General features: G+C 41.8%; 1 long non-coding RNA gene across 1 annotated transcript; it reads left to right on the top strand.

Moving 5' to 3' along the window:
- The first annotated feature begins 4,680 nt into the window (after window positions 1–4,680).
- LOC138736793 (uncharacterized) lies at window positions 4,681–7,014 on the top strand. The gene is made up of 2 exons (XR_011340579.1): window positions 4,681–4,830; window positions 6,307–7,014. It is a non-coding gene; the product is annotated as an uncharacterized lncRNA (long non-coding RNA).
- The last annotated feature ends 14,023 nt before the right edge of the window (window positions 7,015–21,037 follow it).

Raw genomic sequence — 21,037 nt, 5'->3', positions numbered from 1 at the left:
AAGCGAAGATTAGAGGAATGATCGATCGACTGAATATATATATTTGAATGGTTACACATTTTTTAATCCCTATTAGACGGTGGACGATAGAAATTGGAACAAATATGAATATATATTTGAATGGTTACACATTTTTTAATCCCTATTAGACAGTGGATGATAGAAATTGGAACAAATATGAATATATATTTGAATCATTACACATTTTTTAATCCCTATTAGGCAGTGGATGATAGATATTGGAACAAATATGAATATATATTTGAATGGTTACACTTTCTTTAATCCCTATTAGACAGTGGACGATAGATGCTGCAAATCTTAAACAACTGAAAATGCTCAAAACATGCAGCAGACCTGGCAGAATCAACATGGAGAGAAATATTTCAGGTCAATAATCCTACATCAGATCTGGAAAAAGTATAAACTAGACAAGCATATTTTTCCTGTTGTGGAGTGAGGAGGGTGGGTAGAATTATGAGGTGCAGTCCAAACTGGACCAAGTGCTAGCTCATGAATGTTGTGCTGGGGTGAAAGATCATCCATCATCTTCCTGAATGGGGAAGCCGGTGCAAAGGGCAAGTGCCTGCTCCTGTTTTCACTTCTTATGTTCTTACGATCTTCACCTTTAATTCCAGTGAAAGGATAACAAAATAACAGGAAATTTAACTTACAGAGAGAACCTAATTGGTAAAACATTAAAGTAACTTGCCTGGGTTTGCTGGGCATGTTGTGATTTGGCTTTACAATGAAGTTGAATCATAATTACAGGTCTTGAAAAAATTAAATCTGACAGTCAAATTAAGGAATTGTTGGAGGTTTGCTTCTGCACCCTCTATGCCTGCTCATATCTGATGAACTAATCTGTTCACACTTTTTTGGACAACACTGACAGATTAGCATAAATGATATGAGCAAAAGAGATGGAGTTCATTTCCACGGAGTAGGCTGAAAACCTTTCAGTTATTTTTATGTAAAAGTGGTTCAGTAGGCCTACTTCCATAGCTTCTTTGTTTCATTTAGCGCAATATTCATCTTCCATTTTCCCAAACATTCTACATTTGAAAATGCCCAAATACAGTACCACAATAATAGCTAAGAAATAGACATTTAATAGTTTTTTCAGACTTGTATCTAGACCATAAGGATATAATTTACTAAATTATAAAATGTCATAGTTAGATTAGTGGTTAGCACAGCACTGTTATAGCACCAGAGACCTGAGTTTGAATCTGGTGCTGTCGGCAATGAGAATGTACATTCTCCCCATGTCTGCATGGGTTTCCTCTGGGCATTTTTTTTTTCTCCCACCCTTCAAAGTGTACCAGGGTTGAAGGTCAATTGGATGTAATTGAGCAGCACGGGCTCATGAGCTGAAAGGGCCTGTAACCATGTTGTACATCTAAATTAAAACAAAACTATTACGACTTGTCCATTCATAGACAAAATTTGTAAAACCTACACTTTTTGAATTTAAAATACAGAAATCAGAGGGAGAAAAAGAAAAAAATGTAAAATAGCAAGTGCAGTTGCCTGACATAGCATGGGTTGTGTAAGGAGGGATTCTTTTTTAGTCAAATTGTTGCTGTTATATGTAGATCTTTCTTTTCTTGTGGAACCAGATCCATATTTGGCTTAAGGGAAGACCAGTTAAATTTGCCATTTCAGCTTGGTTCATTCTTTTCAATGTGGTTAATTCAATGCTTTGAATTAATGCAAGTAAAGTTACAGATTCTTTGGTGTTCTTTTTGTTTGCCTGGAGATAACATATGAAATGATTCTGAATGTGCACTTGTGTTCAGACCCTCATAATTCACAGGGGACAGAAACTTAGCACTGTCACATTATTTGAAACAAGATTTATCTTCTTGAAAAATGGAACAATAGTCAGAGGCAAAAGTTTCCAGAATGATTGACAACACTTGCAAGTACCATTACAAACAGATCAAGTTTTGTCTCTTCTTTTCTGAAGGCACCAATTCAGAATCTAACATGGTGACTATTTTTTAGCTACAAGCATGGTCAGTGATGACGTTTCCCTTGGGGTACAGAAAGTAAGGGAAATCTATCATCACTCATTTTCCACTGACACATGTAGTTCTTCACACACGCGTGCTTAAAGTATCTTCTACTTTTATGAGGGGCACTCTCACATCACAGATTTGCTGTCTGATGGCACTTGGGAAACAATCATAAACCTTCAAGGCAAAATCTTTATGAAGTGCCTATATATGAAAATATACTCAGGTCTGTTCTCAGTTGCAAAAATACTCTCACTCTTAAGAATAAAGACAAGGGACTGATGGAAAAAAAAGCATAAATAGGAAATTATACTCTTGGGGGAACAATGTTTGTTCAATTTCCTTTATGCCAAACAATGAGCACCTCTTTCAGTTTTCTTACTTGCACATTTGTGGAAATGGAAGGAACAAGTAGGTAGGTGATGAAGTTCACAATGATAACATGGGACAACAATTTTTTTTTTCAAAAGCTTTGCTTCCTGAAAGAAAATTGGGGATCATATGTCAACCAAGCTGAACACAAAGATAATTTCAAATATGTTGCATCATGTAGAAATGTGGAGAAATATTAAATGGACTTTTATTGAATGTGGTATGTTTAATCGCATAATAATGCTGACACACTGCGTTAGTTGTACTGATCTTTAAATGTTTTGCCACTGAATTTCATTTGTACTCAGCTTCTGATGCCTCTCATGTTTGCATCTAACAATAGTCAGCCAGCAATGTTGAATTCTCATTGCCCTGATAGCACTTTTCCATACCCACAATATCCTGGTGAAACCTTTCACCATGTTCATCACTGACTGCACCAACATCAGCAGGGAAGGAGTCTAAGAGTGAAAGCAGAAAATAAATTTTCAATGATATATTGCACTTCATGGTTTTGTGTTGAAACATGATAAAAAAAAGACAGGAAATCTCAAAATAGGTTATGTCTAATACATGCTAGAAAAATTTTAACATGATTTTACTGATCAACAGCCCAAAATCCATAAAATACACCCAAAAGTATTCTGAAAGCAAAATCTTTGTTGTCCAGTGTAATCAAAATAAGATAAAAAAAAAGACAAAATTTATCTAATGAGGAGGTTGAAGGTATTGTAGAAGATGAAGGTAAATTTCTCCGATAATTCTAGTACTGGTGCCTTCTCCCGTGGTCCATCTGCACAACCTTCCTAATTTAGTATTAAGTCCTTCACTGAGTGACTTTCTTCCAGCTATAAAATTAGAGTGTATGGAAACAGAATAATCAAAATTTCTTACCCACACTCATTTTAACTGCCTGAATTTGGTTCATATCCCTTTAATTATTTCCAATCCAAACATCTATTTCAATAATTCTTCACCTTTGTAATAATACCCGCGTCACCTCTCTCTGTATGTAAAAACAAAATTGCCATCAGGTTCCAAATGAATCTTTTCCAAGTCATCTCAAACATACATTGGTCCTTTGGCTTTCAATTCTTCTGCTCTTGGAAACAAATTTGTATGCTTTCCCGATCTATTTTATGACTCATGATGCTGTAAAAAAACTTTATGAGATCACTCTTTATATTCCTACTTTCCAAGGAATAAAGCCCTAGTCTGCTCAAACTCTCCCTATAGCTCAGGTCCCTGAATCCTGGCAACATCTTCATAAAGTTTCTCTGCACCCTCTTCAACATGGCAACATCTTTTCCATAGCACAGAGACCAAAACAGAACATAATACTCCAAATGGGGTCTCACCAACATCTCACACGACCTTCCAACTTCTATATTAAATACAATGATCAAGGCCAATATACCAAAAGCTTTCTTGACCACCCTATATACCCATGACACCACTTTCAAGGTAGTAGGTACCTCTTTTCCTAGATCCCCCTGCTCTACAATGCTCCCCAGACTATTCACCGTGTAGGTTCTACCTATGTTAGACTTCCAAAAATGCCAAATCTCACACTTGTTTCTTTTAAATTGCATCAACCATTGCTCTGCCCATGTGTTCAACAGTTCTCTATCAGGCTCACTAAATCCCACTACACACACACATTAATTGGGAAGCAATATAGATTCCTATAAAGAGGAAATTTCACAGGGTAATTCCAGTTCAAGTTCAAATGTATAGTCAAAGTACATAAATGGTATCAAATACAACCCTAAGATTCTTTGTCCTGGGGGCCAAGCAGAATTTCTACTTATTGGTAGTGCAAAAAAAAAACTGTACATATAAAAGAGAGAAATGTAAATAAGGCAACTGCAAATGCAGGAAAAAAAAGTTAAAAATAATGTGCAAAATAAGAGTCCTTATTTAGGAGTCTGATGATAATTGAAAGGACACAACAAAGATGAAGGAGTAGGGATTGGATTAGAATGTGGCACTTTTCCAGTACACCCTCTTGTCTACTTGCAGAAAGCAATTAAGTTAACTGGTTTTGCCTTCACAAATCCTTCCAAATCCTCTTGAAGGATAACTGAATGTATGACAATGTCTTCATTAAAGTTAATTAGAAATAAAGATAGGAGTATGGTCAATGGGCTGTGCAGCGAATGAAAGAAAAAAAACACACAGAAGCTGTGAGTGAATTGAACTCTCTAACAACTTATCAGCATGACTCCCATGATCCTCTGTGGCCCCCACCAGGGCCATTGTGATGTCAGCCCAGGATTACCAAAATCAACAGTTTGGAGCATAGTTGCGAGCTCAGTAATTGCAAAAGGACTGATATTCCAAGGAAGATCTCACTGCTGATGATGTAAGAATTTTCATCATAATGAAGAAAACTCCACAAATGTAGGTCCGACAGATCAGAAGCACTCTTCAGTAGGTAAGTGTGGATATGTCAATAAATACTATCTGCAGATGACTTCATGAACAGACTGCACTGCAAGATGCAAACTACTCTTTAACCACAGAAAAGATGGCTAGATTACAGTTTTCCAAGAAGTATCTGAAAGACCTTGAAGAATTTTGAAAAAGGTCTTGTGCATAGAAGAAACAAAGATGAACTTATATTAGAGTGATGGCAAGAGCAAAGTGTGGAGGTATAAAGGAACTGCCGAAATCCAAACCGTACCACATTTGTCATGGTTGATATCTTGACAGTGCAGTCTCTGTCTGTCTGTTCATGAAATCTTCTACAGTAGTTACTGACATGGTCACACCTTCCTCCTGAGGAATGTTTATGATCTGTCAGACAAGTTTGGGGATTTTTCTTCATTATGATGAGAATTCTTCTGTCGTCAGCAGTGGAGGTCTTCCTTTGAAAACCTCCTTCTTTCTTCTTTGGCTTGGCTTCGCGGATGAAGATTTATGGAGGGGTATGTCCACGTTTGCTACAGGCTTGTTGGTGACTGACAAGTCCGATGCGGGCAGGCAGGTACGGTTGCAGTGGTTGCGAGGGAAAAATGGTTGGGTGTTGGGTTTTTCCTCCTTTGTCTTTTGTCAGTGAGGTGGGCTCTGCGGTCTTCTTCAAAGGAGGTTGCTGCCCACCGAACTGTGAGGCACCAAGATGCACGATTGGAGGCGATATCAGCCCACCGGCGGTGGTCAATGTGGCAAGCACCAAGAGATTTCTTTAAGCAGTCCTTGTACCTTTTCTTTGGTGCACCTCTGTCTTGGTGGCCAGTGGAGAGCTCGCAATATAACATGATCTTGGGAAGGCGATGGTCCTCCATTCTGGAGACGTGACCCACCCAGCGCAGTTGGGTCTTCAGCAGTGTGGATTCGATGCTTGCAGACTCTGCCATCTCGAGTACTTCGATGTTAGTGATGAAGTCACTCCAATGAATGTTGAGGATGGAGCGGAGACAGCGCTGATGGAAGCATTCTAGGAGCCGTAGGTGATGCCGGTAGAGGACCCATGATTCAGAGCCGAACAGGAGCGTGGGTATGACAACGGCTCTGTACACGCTGATCTTTGTGTGTTTCTTCAGGTGGTTGTTTTTCCAGACTCTTTTGTGTAGTCTTCCAAAGGCGCTATTTGCCTTGCCGAGTCTGTTGTCTATCTTGTTGTCGATTCTTGCATCAGATGAAATGGTGCAGCCGAGGTAGGTAAACTGGTTGACCGTTTTGAGTTCTGTGTGCCCGATGGAGATGTGGAGGGACTGGTAGCCATGGTGAGGAGCTGGCTGATGGAGGGCCTCAGTTTTCTTCAGGCTGACTTCCAGGCTTTGAATACCAGCCCCTCTGCAATTACTGATCTAACCAGTACACTATTTCTTCTTAATAATGTTCCAAACTATTGAATTTGGCAATCTTAAGGTTTGGGCAATGTCTCTTACTGTTTTATTCTTATTTTCAGCCTCATCATGGCTTCACTGACTTTATTACATGATTCTGATCCTCACGAAAAATGGGAATTACAGACTCCAAAGGTGATCAAAAGCTTAGAAGCAAGCCTGGCTCTATTATATCAGCACCAATGAAGCAATTAAACATATGAACATACCTGAGTACTCACAAAGGCACAATGAAATTGGCTCTCAACCAGAAGTCAGCTTTCATACATTAATCATCTGATGACATTTTCAGTACGTTCCAAATGTCAGGTACTATTGGAGAATGAGCCCTACTGCATAAGTATAAGGTGGTCTGTTCATGTTTGAAGAACAAGGATATATTCAGCTCTGACTGCTTTCATGTTGATTTGCTGAACTGAGGAATGACTTCCCAACATTCACAGCAGTTTACAGTCAGTTCCTGATTTTCATCTATTTAACTTCTCATAATAAAACTAAGCTAGGATCGGTTGAGAAGCAGTTCTGATTTGAATCATTTGGTTTAGCTGACTTTCATTTCTGAAAAAGAAAATCAAGACTATTACCTTGCATGAAGTAGTTGAGCAGTGTAGGTAAATAAGCTTTAATGAAAACCAGACCCTGAACACTCGACAATTCACTCAAATGGGCCTGAAATCAATGTGTGTGTTCCATTAACTTTAGCCTTTAATGCTCCAATGCATCCCAAGTCATGTGGTCAATGACCCCAAATAAATGTTTTCCCAAATGAAGCCTAATGAACTTGTCTTTCACAATATGCTGCAATTTTTCTTTGCCTTTCATGAATGATGGATATCAGTATTGTTTTAACAGCTGGATGAAGAAAGATCAAATGCAAACATGTGTTTGATAATGCTCAAGAGATTGATTAATTTAGCATATTAAATCTCATTTGGATTTCTATTGTATTTTAATTGTAGCAAGAAAAATAGCCATTATTTAATAAAGAACAAGCCACAGAACGAGCACACAGAGCCTTTTCTTGGAAGCAGAAAAATACCCAAAAAGGCAATGAAGTCAACCATTTTGAAATATCAACTCTAATAAATACATAACCAGCTTGTGGCAAGATAAGTTTCAGGTCATGCATTCTGAAAAATATTTTAATTGATTTTTAATATAGAGCTTGTAGCCGACCGCTACAAAGAAACACACAGACACACACACAGTGTGGCAGGTTCAGCTCACTCCTTTACAAGGGCTGGAAAGGCTGCTTTTGTACTGTTTAAGTTCCCGCCATTTTTGCTAATTAACTAAGTCATCCATATGAATAACAATAGCAGGCGGGAATATCCATGTATATGAATGCCCTTCTTCCCCAGTCTGTTCCTGCAGAGCTAGCTGGGCAGCTTGACCAACGCCATTTTAGGACTGTTGGTCTGATGCTGCCCCAGCTTCTACCCTCGCTGGTTTGTTGTCCTGGGAGTTGCTTTAGCGATCTCTGTCTGAGTCTGTTGCTGTGTGAATCTGCTGGTCGATCTCTGCAATTGCGGGCAGCCACATTACCCCCCCCCCCACCCCACCCCACCCCAGAACTGGCGTTACAGTCTATAGTGTCCGTAGGTATAGTCCCCTCAATCATTTGTGATCTGCCTCTGCCTCAAGGTGTTGGTGTCTCCACGGGTTCTGCTGGGTCTGTGTGAGCAGGCTTGAGTCTATCTGTCGTGAAGACCTTTGGTTTACCATCAATGTCCAGTTCGAAGGTGGCTCCGTTGTTCCAGATGACTTGAAAGGGACCTTCGTATGGCTTCTGCAGTGGTGAACAGTGGGGTCCTCTGCATACAAACACGTACTCACAGTCCTTGAGTTCTTTGGGGACGTTGGACTTGGCTTGTCTGTGTCTGGAGGGAGGGATCGGAGCCAGGTTACTGACCTTTTAAGCAACCTGTCCAGGAAGGTGGTTGGCTCCTCCTGCCGTCCTCTGGACTGTGGAATGAAATCCCCAGGAACCGTGAATAGGTCTCTGTAGACGAGTTCAGCAGAGGATGCATAGAGGTCTTCTTTTGGTGCTGTTCGGATACCCAGTAGTGCCCAAGGTAGCTTGACCACCCAATTGGGGCCCTTGAGTCTGGTCAAGAGGGCAGTCTTGAGGTGCCTGTGGAAATGCTCCATCACGCCGTTAGCTTGCGGGTGGTATGCCGTTGTATGGTGTAGCTGACTGCCCCACAGGTTGGCAATGTCAGTCCACAAACTGGAAGTGAACTGTGCGCCTCAGTCAGAAGTGAGGTGCTGTGGTAGTCCGAATCTTGCAATCCAGGACGAGAGGAGTACTTTGGCACCGAACCTGGTGGATATGTCGGCCAGGGGGATTGCTTCTGGCCACTGGGTGGAGCAGTCAACCACTGTGAACAGGTAGCAGAAACCTTGAGAAACTGGCATGTGTCTCACTATGTCCACATGAATGTGGTTAAACCTGTGTTCGGTTGGCTCAAAAGGATGTGGGGGACCTTGGTGTGTCACTGCACTTTGGCCATTTGGCCCACCCCCGGACATATTTCTGCAATCCATGCCGCACATACTTGCTGGCCACCAGCCGGACCGTAGTCCTGATGGATGGGTGTGACAGCCCATGAATGGAGTCAGAAACTCGTTGTGTCCATGGCTTTGGGTCAATAGGTCGAACCTGCCCGGTGGCAATGTTGCACAGGAGGTTGCCAGTACCTGTGCCGACTGGAAAATCCTGAAGCTGAAGGCCTGTGACAGCGGTCCTGTACTGTGGGATCTCGTCGTCCTGCTGCTCTGCCTCTGCCAGTGCTGTGAAGTCCAGACTGTTGAACAACACCCAACTCCTTGAGCCAGTTAGAGCTTCTCTGGGGGAAGTCGTCTCGTCCTTGCATTGAGAGGTGGGCCTTTGGTCAGGATATGATGTCTGACGCCATGTCGAGGCATTTCTGCTGTGAACTGAGGGGAAAGGATTGTCGGAAATCCCTCTAGCACCTTGAAGAACTCATCTTCCGAGCTGTGGATGGAGTCCAGGTGCATTGCCAGAAACATAGTTCCCCTCAGTGCGATGGTCTGGTAGGTCTCGGTGTGGATGAGTTGCTTACCCTTAAGGACCACTAGAAGGCTGTGGGCTCACAAGAAATTTGCTCTGAAGAGTGGTTGTTCCACTGCGGACAGTGTGAACTCCCATGAGAAGTGACTGCCCCCGAACTGCAGCTCGGCCCTATGAGTGCCATAGGTCCGTATCCTGCTGTTGTTGGCTGCCCTTAACATGGGTCCCATTAGCCTGCGCCTAGTGTCCAACCCTGAGTGGGATATCATGTTGACCTCTGCTCTTGTATCCACCAGGAATTGTCTGCCGGGCAGGCGGTCTCAGATATAAAGGAGGCTCTCTTGGTGGCCAGCTATCATGGCCATCGGTAACGGCTGGCCTTGTCGTTTCTCTGGACTCACAGGGGGACTGGCATTGGTGGGCCTCGGTGCCCCATCTCTAGGGGTAGAAGCACCATTTGTCGCTGGACTCGATCCTGCCTCTCATCTGCTGTTCCTTGCTTGGACTGCGCTGGTCTGATTTTGGGACTTCTTTACGAGCCCCACATTAACTGAGCACTTCTGTTTCTGTTTCCACAGAATGTCTGTCCGTGCTGCAACTTTCCAGGGGTCGGTGAAATCCGCATCCGCTAAGAGCAGTTGGATGTCTTCAGGTGTCTGTTGCAGGAACGCCTGCTCAAATATGATGCCGACAGGGATCTGTCTCCAAGCTCATCCAGGTGGAGCAAATGTGCACCTTGCTCTTGCCGTGAGAGTCCAAATGACTCGGTTAATAGCTCTTTGAAGGCAGTGTAAGTGCCTTCTGATGGCGGCCAATGGATAAAGTTGGTCACTCTGTCTGCAGTCTATGGATCCAGGGCACTGACCACATGGTAGTACCGTGTGGTCTCTGCTGTGATGCCCCGAATCTGGAACTGAGCCTTCATCTGGTCAAACCACATTCTCCATTGCTAGGTTTAGATTTCTTCTAAACCACAGTCTGCGGATCCAGGGTGCTGACCACATGGTAGTACTGGGTGGTCTCTGCTGTAATGCCCCGAATCTGGAACTGAGCCTTCGTCTGGTCGAACCACATGCCGGGTCGAACTGTCCAGAAGGTCAGGAGCTTCAGGTCGACTGTGCTGACTGCTGCTTTGTTCTCCTTTGCTAGGTTTAGATTCCTTCTAAATCATCTGGGTCACCAAATGTAGCCGACTGCTACAAAGAAACACACTCAGAAAGTGTGGCAGGTTAAGCTCACTTCTTTATTAGGGCTGGAAAGGCTACTTTTAAACTGTTCAAATTCCCTCCGTTTTTTGCTGATTGACTGAGTCATCCATATGAATAACAATAGCGGGTGGGACCATCCATGCATATGAATGCCCTTCTTCCCCAGCCTGTTTCTGCTGAGTTAGCTGGGCAGCTTGACCAATGCCATTTTAGGGTTGTTGGTCTGATGCTGACCCAGCTTCTGCCCCCACCGGTTCGTTATCCTGGGAGTCACTTTAGTAATCTCTGTCCGCGTCTGCTGCTGCGCGATATCTGCAGTTGTGGGCTGCCACAAGCTTATATTAATAATAATATACAATAAGATGATATGAATAGTTATGCATACTTAATAAAACAACCAGTATATCAAAAACAAACATAAATTGTAAAGCATATTCATAATTCGTAATCCTGATAGTATTTTTTAAAGAAACTAATAGTAATAAAAGAGATAAAAGGAAAAGGTAGAAAAAAATAATAATAAAAAAGGAGAAACGAAACAAAGAGAAAACTCAGTCCCCCTCCCTAACAGTGTTGCCAGGTACTATATATGATTAGCATTAAAAGAAAAACAAAGGGAAAAAAGAAAATAATTGAAAAAGAATACTAGTCAGACAATTCAATTATATTGAAGTGAAATTACAAAATAAGAAAGTAAGTCATAAGTGACCTCACAGAGTCTGAAATCTTATATCTGAATAATGAATCTTTTCCAATTTCAAACAAGAATTGATGTCACACAACCACTGATCACTGATAATGAGTAGGTGGGGCAGAATCCTTCTATTTAACTAAAATTGTATGCCTCGCCAAAAGAGAGGCAAAAGAGATAGCATGACTCTGAGTCGGAGACAAAGAAGACTCATTCCCTCCCATTTTACTGAGGACGGCCACCAAATGATCTATTCTGGGGCCTCTAAAGAAGGCTCACCAGCAGCTATGCTTCATTAGGTGTTTGAGGAGATTTGTTATGTCTCCAAGGACTCCCTCAAATTTCTGGTGTGGAGATGCCATATACTGAATTTCTTTATAAATTTGGTTAACAAAAAAATTTAAAGTGTCACATTTAAAACTAATAATTGATTAGGTACCAAATGGCAAATGTGCATGAAATCTCTTGATTTCTATCACTTATTGATGCTGGGATAGCATCACTGAAGTTACTGGGGTTACAGGCTCAGAATTTGCAAGTCTATCACATCAACCACATTTCAAATGAGCATAATTTGTCTACATTTCACCTCATGGGTAATTTTTCCAGATATTCCTTTCTGGGCATTTCAGAAGTATATCTTCAGCATATAAAACATCAACGAAGAAACTGCCAATGACTCTACCATCTGTTCCAGGCTGACCTGAAACAATCTCTAATGCATGGAAAGGTCCATCTAGAGATGTTGTATTCAAAATATAGCATATTCTCCCCGTACGATAATCAGATTCTTACAAGACAGAATTTTTCCTTATTGATCAGTGGAAATGTTGAGTCTAAGCATATTGGGTTTGCTACAAATGCAGCTGATATGTCATCAAAATGAGAACCTCACCTAATTCCATTTTCAGAGCAAGAAATCCAGTTGGATCAGGCCTTTCCCAATATCCTCTGGAGTGCTGCACTGTAATAGCTGGGACCCCAGATTTTGACCTTTCAGGGATCTTCAGATAGCATAGTCATTAATATGAGCTGTATCAACATTCCACAAATTCTGCAGAATAAAATTAGGAATTGTAATTCTGCACCTGTCTAATATATAAACACTACTTTAACAAATTATATCTTCTCTTGGCTAACACTGTACAAGAAATTTTGATTATGGTCCTAATGCAAGCAAATAGGACTTTTGTAGATGGGCAGAAAAGGTCAGGATGGACATTATGGGCTGAAGGGTCTGTTTCTTGTGTTATGGGATTCTGACTCTTCAACTAGATTGCTACCATTTGCAAGCAAGAATATTGATTGTAATTAGACTCTAGTAAATCTATTGCATTTGCATTACAGGAGGAAAAAAATTGAAAGATGAAGAACTGCCAACATATTTCCAAACTAGAATGACATGCAACTTGGAGGGAAACCTGCACGTCATTGAGCTTCATGTGCCTGCTGTTGTTGCCATCCTCTCTGATTGAAGTTCTTCATTCAGCAAGTGTTGTTGGAGGAGCATGTGAAGGAAACTCTTGTCTAATGTGTGGATAACATACACTGCAATCTCTCTGCACTGGTGGTGGAATGCCTGATGGTACAGAGCAGTACATGGGCTGCCAAAGAAAATGGGTGGGAGGGCAGGAGTGAAGAAAAAGGAAAGAAATGGGAGAGAGGGAGAGAAATAGTGAAATACAGAAAAAAGAGAGAGAAGTTTGGGAAGCGATTGAGATGGAGTGAAGGGAGGGAGGATGAAACACCCAATATTGAAAGGAAACTGGCTTCCCTGTATATCAGTGCATGGTGTCCTCTCGGTATGATGCATCTAACCTCCATCTCAAGAGTTCCAGGTCAGTCCTGAGAGGAATGTTCAAGAGTTTACTGTTACAGAGTTACCCAAAAGATGGCAGGGTTATGTTGCTGCTGTATCATTGCTCCAGAAAGCAGAGTTTGATACTGACCTGGGCAGCTCTCTGTGTCACATGATCCCTTGAGGATATTATGTGGGAGGTCTTTCTCTGGATGCTGTGGCTTTCTCCCATATCCCACAAGCTGCATGGCCTAACACTGGGTGGAGGTGAGTGGAAGAATCTGGTATTGCAGGGGTTGGGGCAGGGGGGGGGGGGGTGGTGGGGGAGAGAGAATGGAGGAAGCAGAGTGGAGATATTGTAGATGAAATTGATGGAAACGAGAAAACATGTGAGATGGAAAAAAGTGGGAGAATAGAATTGCCCTGAAAGTCAGTAAGGTCTCAAAGAGCTGAAGAACCACCTTCTGTGTCATAAGAAAATACATGAGATTATGAGACACAAGGGTCAGATTTGCATTTGGCAAAAAGGTATAGTTAACATGTCACCGATCTCCAAATGGAACGACATGTGCCTTGAAAATTTCTTTGTGATGTGATGAATAACATCCTGCCCACAAAAAGCCCCAACCACAATCTACTATTTTTGACTTATAATGTTGGAAACATAACACTAAGTTAGCTTGTTATTTCCACCTGAGCAATATTCCTGATCATTATTTACTGTAATGTACTCCTGTTTTGAACATTGCAGCAATCCCAAGCACATAATATTCATCTTTCCTATTTTGGTATCATGAATTTCCCTTCAGAGCAAATTTCAGTTGCTACATAAATTGTATGTGCAAAAATTTAAAGAAAGTTCAATATCAATTGTTTCCAGATGTCAACATTCATCTGCAAGACACAGAAAATAGCCAAGGTAAAGAAGAAAATTTGCAATGCTGGGGTGGGGGGGGGGGGGGGAGCAGGGGTGAGGTGGTGAGGGGCTCTACAGATCTCTTGTGTAATGCAAGTTGCCCAGAAAAATCCTTAAAATTAACCATCAGCGAAGATAAAAGCTTGCAACTAATGTACTTAAGAGTGGACCAGCCCTTTAATTGATACATTTACAGAATTGTTCTTTGGAAGATCCTTGTATTCCTGGCCAAATGTCTCATTCAATAAGTAAAAAACTGTCAGTTTAAAACACTTAGGACAACTATTTTAATATAACTCCATCCTGCATCTTTCAGCATGAAGAGTGCCACAGGAAGAAAGCATCATTAACTATGTCAATCACCTAGCACAACAGAGCATGGATGTCAGAAATGGCCTCTGTAGCTCTCTATTAACTTCTTTGCTTCTCACCAATATGGAAACCTCCCTTCAAGGTAGTCTACCCAAATGGGAAAGAGCAGGTTGAAATTTCAAAGCAAATTACAAGACTGTTACAGTTAGAGAGTATTGGTTATTGTCCTTGGAGAGATATTTTTGTTGCATGGTGTGGAGGAATGAAAGTATCTTGAGGTCCAAGCCCATAGATCCCTCAAGGATGCTGCACAGGTTGATAAGATGGTGAAGAAGACATACATGTTCTGGCCTTCACGAATCAGGTGTTGAATTCAAAAGCCATGAAGTAATATTGCATCTCCATAAAACTCTGGTTTGATCACACTTATAAATATTGCATTCAGTTCTGGTCATCTCATTACAGGAAGGATAGAGAAACTAAGAGGGTGCCAAAGAGATTTACCAGGATAATGCCTGGATTGGAGAACATTTCTTATGAAACAAGGTTTACTGAGCTTGGACTTTTCTCTCTGGAGCAGCAAAGTATGAGAGGTGACAATAGATATTTAAGATTATGAGGGATTTAGATAGGATGCATAAACAGAACCTTTTCTTCTGTGGTAACATTAGCAAAGTCGTGAGTCGAGGAAAGTTTAACTGAGATGTCAGAGATACGTTTATGTACACAGAGTAGTGAGTGCTGGAATGGATTGCCTGCCAGAGGTGCTGGTGGAGGCACGTACAATAGGGACAATCAAAAGACTCTTGGATAGTTAGATGGATATAAGAAAAAGAGGGCTAATGGTGTAAAATAGATGAAGAACTTGTATTGTGCTGGTAATGATCTATATTCTAATTCATATTTCAAAGTTTAAAGATCAATTTACAAAACTGTGTTCTTCTGGTGGTTTCTTTTAACATGGGAAAAACATGATGGCAGATTCACACATAAAATGTAGATATTACTAAATTTAATTGAGTGCTCATGAGCAGTCAATTAAATTGTTATCCATGTCAAGTTAAGGAGAATCCTATCCAGGGTGAACCCACACAAAGCAGCAAGACCAGACAATATACCCAGTCAGGTACCAAAAGTCACTGCACACCAACTGATAAAGGTGCACATGGAGATCTTCAGCACATCTTTGCAGCAGTCTATCTTCCCCACGGGTTTCAAGGAAGCATCCATCATTCTAATACTAAAGAGGGTGAAATTACAGGCCTCACAACGACTAGCCAGTGGCACTGACCTCCAACATTATGAAATGCTTAAAGCATTTGGTGATGGAACTTATCAAAGTGCATCTCCCAGAGACACTGGACCCAAAAATCACTGATGCCACTCCCAGAGCTGCTATATTGTGAACTGAATCTCTACCGCTGGTATGGTCTTGGGAGAATGAGTTCAACCGCCTGGTTCTAATGCCAGCAGCTCTGTACAGCTTTAAATGGCCTGTTAAAGGAGCTGATGATGTTTGTAAGTAAAATCATGCAACTGCAAGGGCTGTACCCAAGATGGCGGCCCCTGTGCTCAGCAGCAGCCACGAAGGCTTCAGACTCCAGAGAGAAGTGGACCATTGTAGGCACCAGAAATGGGAAGAACACCCCTAGCCTCACCAGCAGCTCCACCCCCAGCCCCACCCCCCACCCTGGTGAGAAGCAGCTGCAAGAAGATTACCATATATTGAAGGTGACCATTGGAGGCACTCACTGGCTGAAGGACTGTGGGGAACTTGTGGTCAGGCGACCCACACAGTCTGCAGGCTGATTGAGACTGGCTAATGGGGAACCAAGTTTTGTAACCAATAGACAATAGGAGCTGGAGTAGGCCCTTCGGCCCGTTGAGCCAGCACCGCCATTTTACAGATCATGGCTGATCACTACTATCAGTACCCCTTTCCAGCCTTATCCCCATAACCCTTAACTCCTTTAATCAGTGAATCTGCCTCTACCACCCTCTGTGACAGAGCATTCCACAGATTCACACTTCTCTGGGTAAAAAAAAATGTTTCCTCATCTCCGTCCTAAAGGGCCTACCCTGTATTTTTAAACTATGCCCTCTAGTCCTCGTCTCCCCCATCATTGGGAACAAGTAATCCGACTTCACCCTGTCTATCCCCCTGATAATTTTGTATACCTCAATCATGTCCCCCCTCATCCTTCTAAACTCCATCGGATACAAGTCCAGTTTTTCTAGCCTTTCAGCATATGTCAACCTCGCCATCCCTGGAACTAATCCTGTAAATCTGCGCTGCACACCCTCTATAGCTAGTATGTCAAGAGGGTGCTGCTGAGGGAAAGAAGGGCTGCTGAAGGGCCTCGGGCACAGAAGGCTTCCTGTTTTTGTCGGAGGTTTGGATCTGGTTACTGAATGGTCGAATAGAGTCTATGCAGCTGCAAAGGCTACAGGGAGTTCATGGACACTCTGGGCCTCAGAAAAGCTCTTACTGTAAGGAGCAATGACTCTTTCCCTGCTTTATGGCAGGAAGAAGGTGAATTTGCATAATATATATTCTGCAATAAGAGAATTTTTAATCTTGAAGTATTGAATTTCAGTTCACCTACAGAAAGAACCATTCAACTGACAATGCTATAGCCTTGTCCCTCCACTCTGATGTGAGCCTCCTAGGCTATTGTTTATTGACCAGCTCATTGTTTAATATGGCCATTTCCCCAGAGACTGGTGGAGAAGTTGTCCTTGCTGGAACTCAACACCCATCTGTGTGACTGGATTCTGGTCTTCCTAATGGAAAGACCACAGTCTGTTCTGATTGGCCACAGAAAATCAGGCACCATCACACTGACTACTAGAGCATCTTAGGTTTGTGCTACAGACCCACAACTGAAATGCCAGATCCATCTCTAACAGAATCATTAAATTTGAAGATAGCACAACAGTAGTTGGCCTTATCAATCATTGGTCAGATGGCCATGCAGCAGAGCTACACCTGTACCCTCATCTTCATGAGGGTATGGAGACGGCTTTCAAGCTCTTTGACGCTGAAAGCTTCAGAATTCACCTTCATTGTGGCAACTGTGCACTACTTCACAGGGAAACTCAGTGTGTTGGTTCTTTGAGAGAACATAAAACTGCACTAGTGAATGCAGGAGAGACTGGATTAGACAATGAGAGGACGCGAGTTAAGGGTGAAAGGTACAATGTTAAAAAGGAATTTCTTCACTCGGAGAATGGTGAGAGTGTGAAGGGAGCTGCCAGCAGAGGTGGTGAATGCAGGAAAAATTTGGATAGATACACGGATGGGAGGGGTATGGAGGGCTATGCTCCGGGTGCTGGTCAGAACTAGACCAATTAATAGTTTGGCATGGACTAGATGAGCCAACGGGCCTGTTTCTGTGCTGTTGTGTTCCAATTGGACAGCAAAAACAATAAGTCACAATATAGAGAAGAGGTAGAAAATCTTGTGAAATGTTTCGAGAATAACATGGACAAGACAATGGGGATGGATGTGGACTTCAAGAGGACCAGGAACAACCACTCTCCACTACATGTTAATAGCTTAGCATTGTAGACAGTAGAGAGTACTAAGTTCCTCAGAGTCTTATTAAAATGTTACCTATCCTGGACACACAACATCAAACATTATAAATCATAATAGACTATTCTCAAGATGCTACCATTGATAGCCCCAAGTTCCCAGTCCTCATGCCTTTCACCAAAAAACTGAAAAGTACTGAGAACTTTAGCCATCATCTGTGACTCCATACAGAATTGACCGCATTGATTCTTGAGGGGTCCCTTTTTTTTTCTGGTTACTCTTTTTCCCTCTATGTACCTATAAAATCTCTTGGGATTATCCATCATGTTACCTGCTGAGATGTCTGGCTGAGAACTGCAGTTAGAGTGTGCTCAAGGTCAGTTCCTGCAGCTTGGAACCTAAGGCAAAAAGCAGGGCTTGATCTTCTCAGAAAAATGCCAGGTCTGGAATTCAGCAGTTATCAAATTTCAAGGCAAAAACAAATCCAAGATTTTTTTTTCCCGACCACATCAGCCTCTGTGTGACAGATTTTGAATTGACTGAAAGTAAAGTGAATGTATGATAAAGTTACTTAAATATATGTGGCTGGAGTTGCATCTTACATTCAGGACACACAAGAGCTTACAGATGCTGGGTCTTGATGAAGTGCCCCAACTTAACACAGAGACTATTCTTTTTCTCCAGTTGATGTTGCTCAACCCTTTGAGTTCTTCCAGCAGATTTGGCAGCATGGTTAATCACAGCAATTAGGCAAATGCTATTACAGTGCCAAAGACCTGGCTTCAAATCCATTGATATCTTTTAGGTGTTTGTATGTTCTTTCCATGACAGTGTGAGTTTTCTCTGGGTTTCCACTCACCCTCCAAAATCATACAGGATTTGTAGGTTAATTGGTGGATTGGGGCAGCATGGTTCCTAAGCTGGAAGGGTCTGTTACTTTGCTGTATTTCTGTATTTAAAAAAAATAAAGTTTGATTTTGGATGCCTTTTGCTTTTCAGAAGACTTAAAATGTTCCTATAATGTAAATATGAAGATCACAATAGTATGATCATTTAAAAAGCTATCTTTGGTGTTTGAAACTTTGTAAAATGCTTTCATTCAAATTTAATACTTGAGAAGTAAAATAAATATCTGATTATGAAGGGCTCAGATTTGCTTTGAGGTGTGTACAATAAGGGCAATTTAAAAAAGCTTTGTGAAATTGTTATTTCTCGTTATTTGAAATTTAGACATCATAGATCCTCCTCTTTTCTAATCCTACCATCTTTTGTTTCTGTACCCAGCATTGTAGATATGAAGTGAGGAGATGGATTTTAAAATGAGATGTATTAGTGGTCTCAACAAAGTAATTCAGAGGGTTATCTTCAATCACTAGTGAAAGATCACAACAGATTTCCAAGCATGGTGATTAATAGAAAGAATGAGCTACATTCCAATCTAGAAATATACATGAACAAATGTACATTAAATAAAACAAAATAAATATTTAAAAATATCTGGCAATTCAAGCAGGCCCTAAAAAGAATCACTGCAATGTATAAAAGCAAAGAATTGATCAAATATTTTCTCTGTTACCAAAATAATGTTTATAAAAAACAAATTTGGGATTTAAATTTTAAATATATTGTATTTTCACTTTAAAAATCCTTAAAAATTTCTTTCATGTAAACATGTTTAATTTTTATTTGTTTTAAGTAATTTGTATGCCACTGCCATTATATTTTGAATGTGGAAAATAATAAATCATATTTGGATTTTCAACACAATTGAGCTCTATAGACTATTTTTTAGTGCAGCAAATGAAGATGAAGAGAGATTTTACTCACAAAGTATAAACATAAATTCATGATTTTTGGTTGAAGAAAATTTATTTATTTCAATCTTTGGCTTGGCTTCGCAGACGAAGATTTATGGAGGGGGTAAAAAGTCCAGGTCAGCTGCAAGCTCGTTTATGGCTGACAAGTCCGATGCGGGACAGGCAGACACGATTGCAGCGGTTGCAAGGGAAAATTGGTTGGTTGGGGTTGGGTGTTGGGTTTTTCCTCCTTTGCCTTTTGTTCGTGAGGTGGGCTCTGCGGTCTTCTTCAAAGGAGGTTGCTGCCCGCCAAACTGTGAGGCGCCAAGATGCACGGTTTGAGGCGTTATCAGCCCACTGGCGGTGGTCAATGTGGCAGGCACCAAGAGATTTCTTTAGGCAGTCCTTGTACCTTTTCTTTGGTGCACCTCTGTCACGGTGGCCAGTGGAGAGCTCGCCATATAACAGGATCTTGGGAAGGCGATGGTCCTCCATTCTGGAGACGTGACCCATCCAGCGCAGCTGGATCTTCAGCAGCGTGGACTCGATGCTGTCGACCTCTGCCATCTCGAGTACTTCGACGTTAGGGGTGTAAGCGCTCCAATGGATGTTGAGGATGGAGCAGAGACAACGCTGGTGGAAGCGTTCTAGGAGCCGTAGGTGGTGCCGGTAGATGACCCATGATTCGGAGCCGAACAGGAGTGTGGGTATGACAACGGCTCTGTATACGCTTATCTTTGTGAGGTTTTTCAGTTGGTTGTTTTTCCAGACTCTTTTGTGTAGTCTTCCAAAGGCACTATTTGCCTTGGCGAGTCTGTTGTCTATCTCATTGTCGATCCTTGCATCTGATGAAATGGTGCAGCCGAGATAGGTAAACTGGTTGACCGTTTTGAGTTTTGTGTGCCCGATGGAGATGTGGGGGGGCTGGTAGTCATGGTGGGGAGCTGGCTGATGGAGGACCTCAGTTTTCTTCAGGCTGACTTCCAGGCCAAACATTTTGGCAGTTTACGTCAAGCGCTGAAGAGCTGGCTCTGAATGGGCAACTAAAGCGGCATCATCTGCAAAGAGTAGTTCACGGACAAGTTTCTCTTGTGTCTTGGTGTGAGCTTGCAGGCGCCTCAGATTGAAGAGACTGCCATCCGTGCGGTACCGGATGTAAACAGCGTCTTCATTGTTGGGGTCTTTCATGGCTTGGTTCAGCATCATGCTGAAGAAGATTGAAAAGAGGGTTGGTGCGAGAACACAGCCTTGCTTCACGCCATTGTTATTTCAATAGCTTGTTATAAAAGGCCAAGAAAGCAAAATATTGACCGATGTACTTGAACAGGCCTTCAAAAACTTCAAATCCATCTTAGATGGCCCAAATACAATGGCTGTTATTTGACTTTCCAAATCAGAAGTTATTATTGAATAATTTCTCATGGTGAGAAACATGTTTGTACTTAATGCACTTCACTGTAGTGTAGCCCATTTCTAGGATGCCCTGAACAGAGCAACCCC

The sequence above is a fragment of the Narcine bancroftii genome, chromosome 6, assembly GCF_036971445.1.
Source record: "Narcine bancroftii isolate sNarBan1 chromosome 6, sNarBan1.hap1, whole genome shotgun sequence".
NCBI lineage: Eukaryota > Metazoa > Chordata > Chondrichthyes > Torpediniformes > Narcinidae > Narcine > Narcine bancroftii.
Note: the sequence above shows the minus strand (reverse complement) of the source record. Positions and strands in the feature narration are given on the sequence as shown.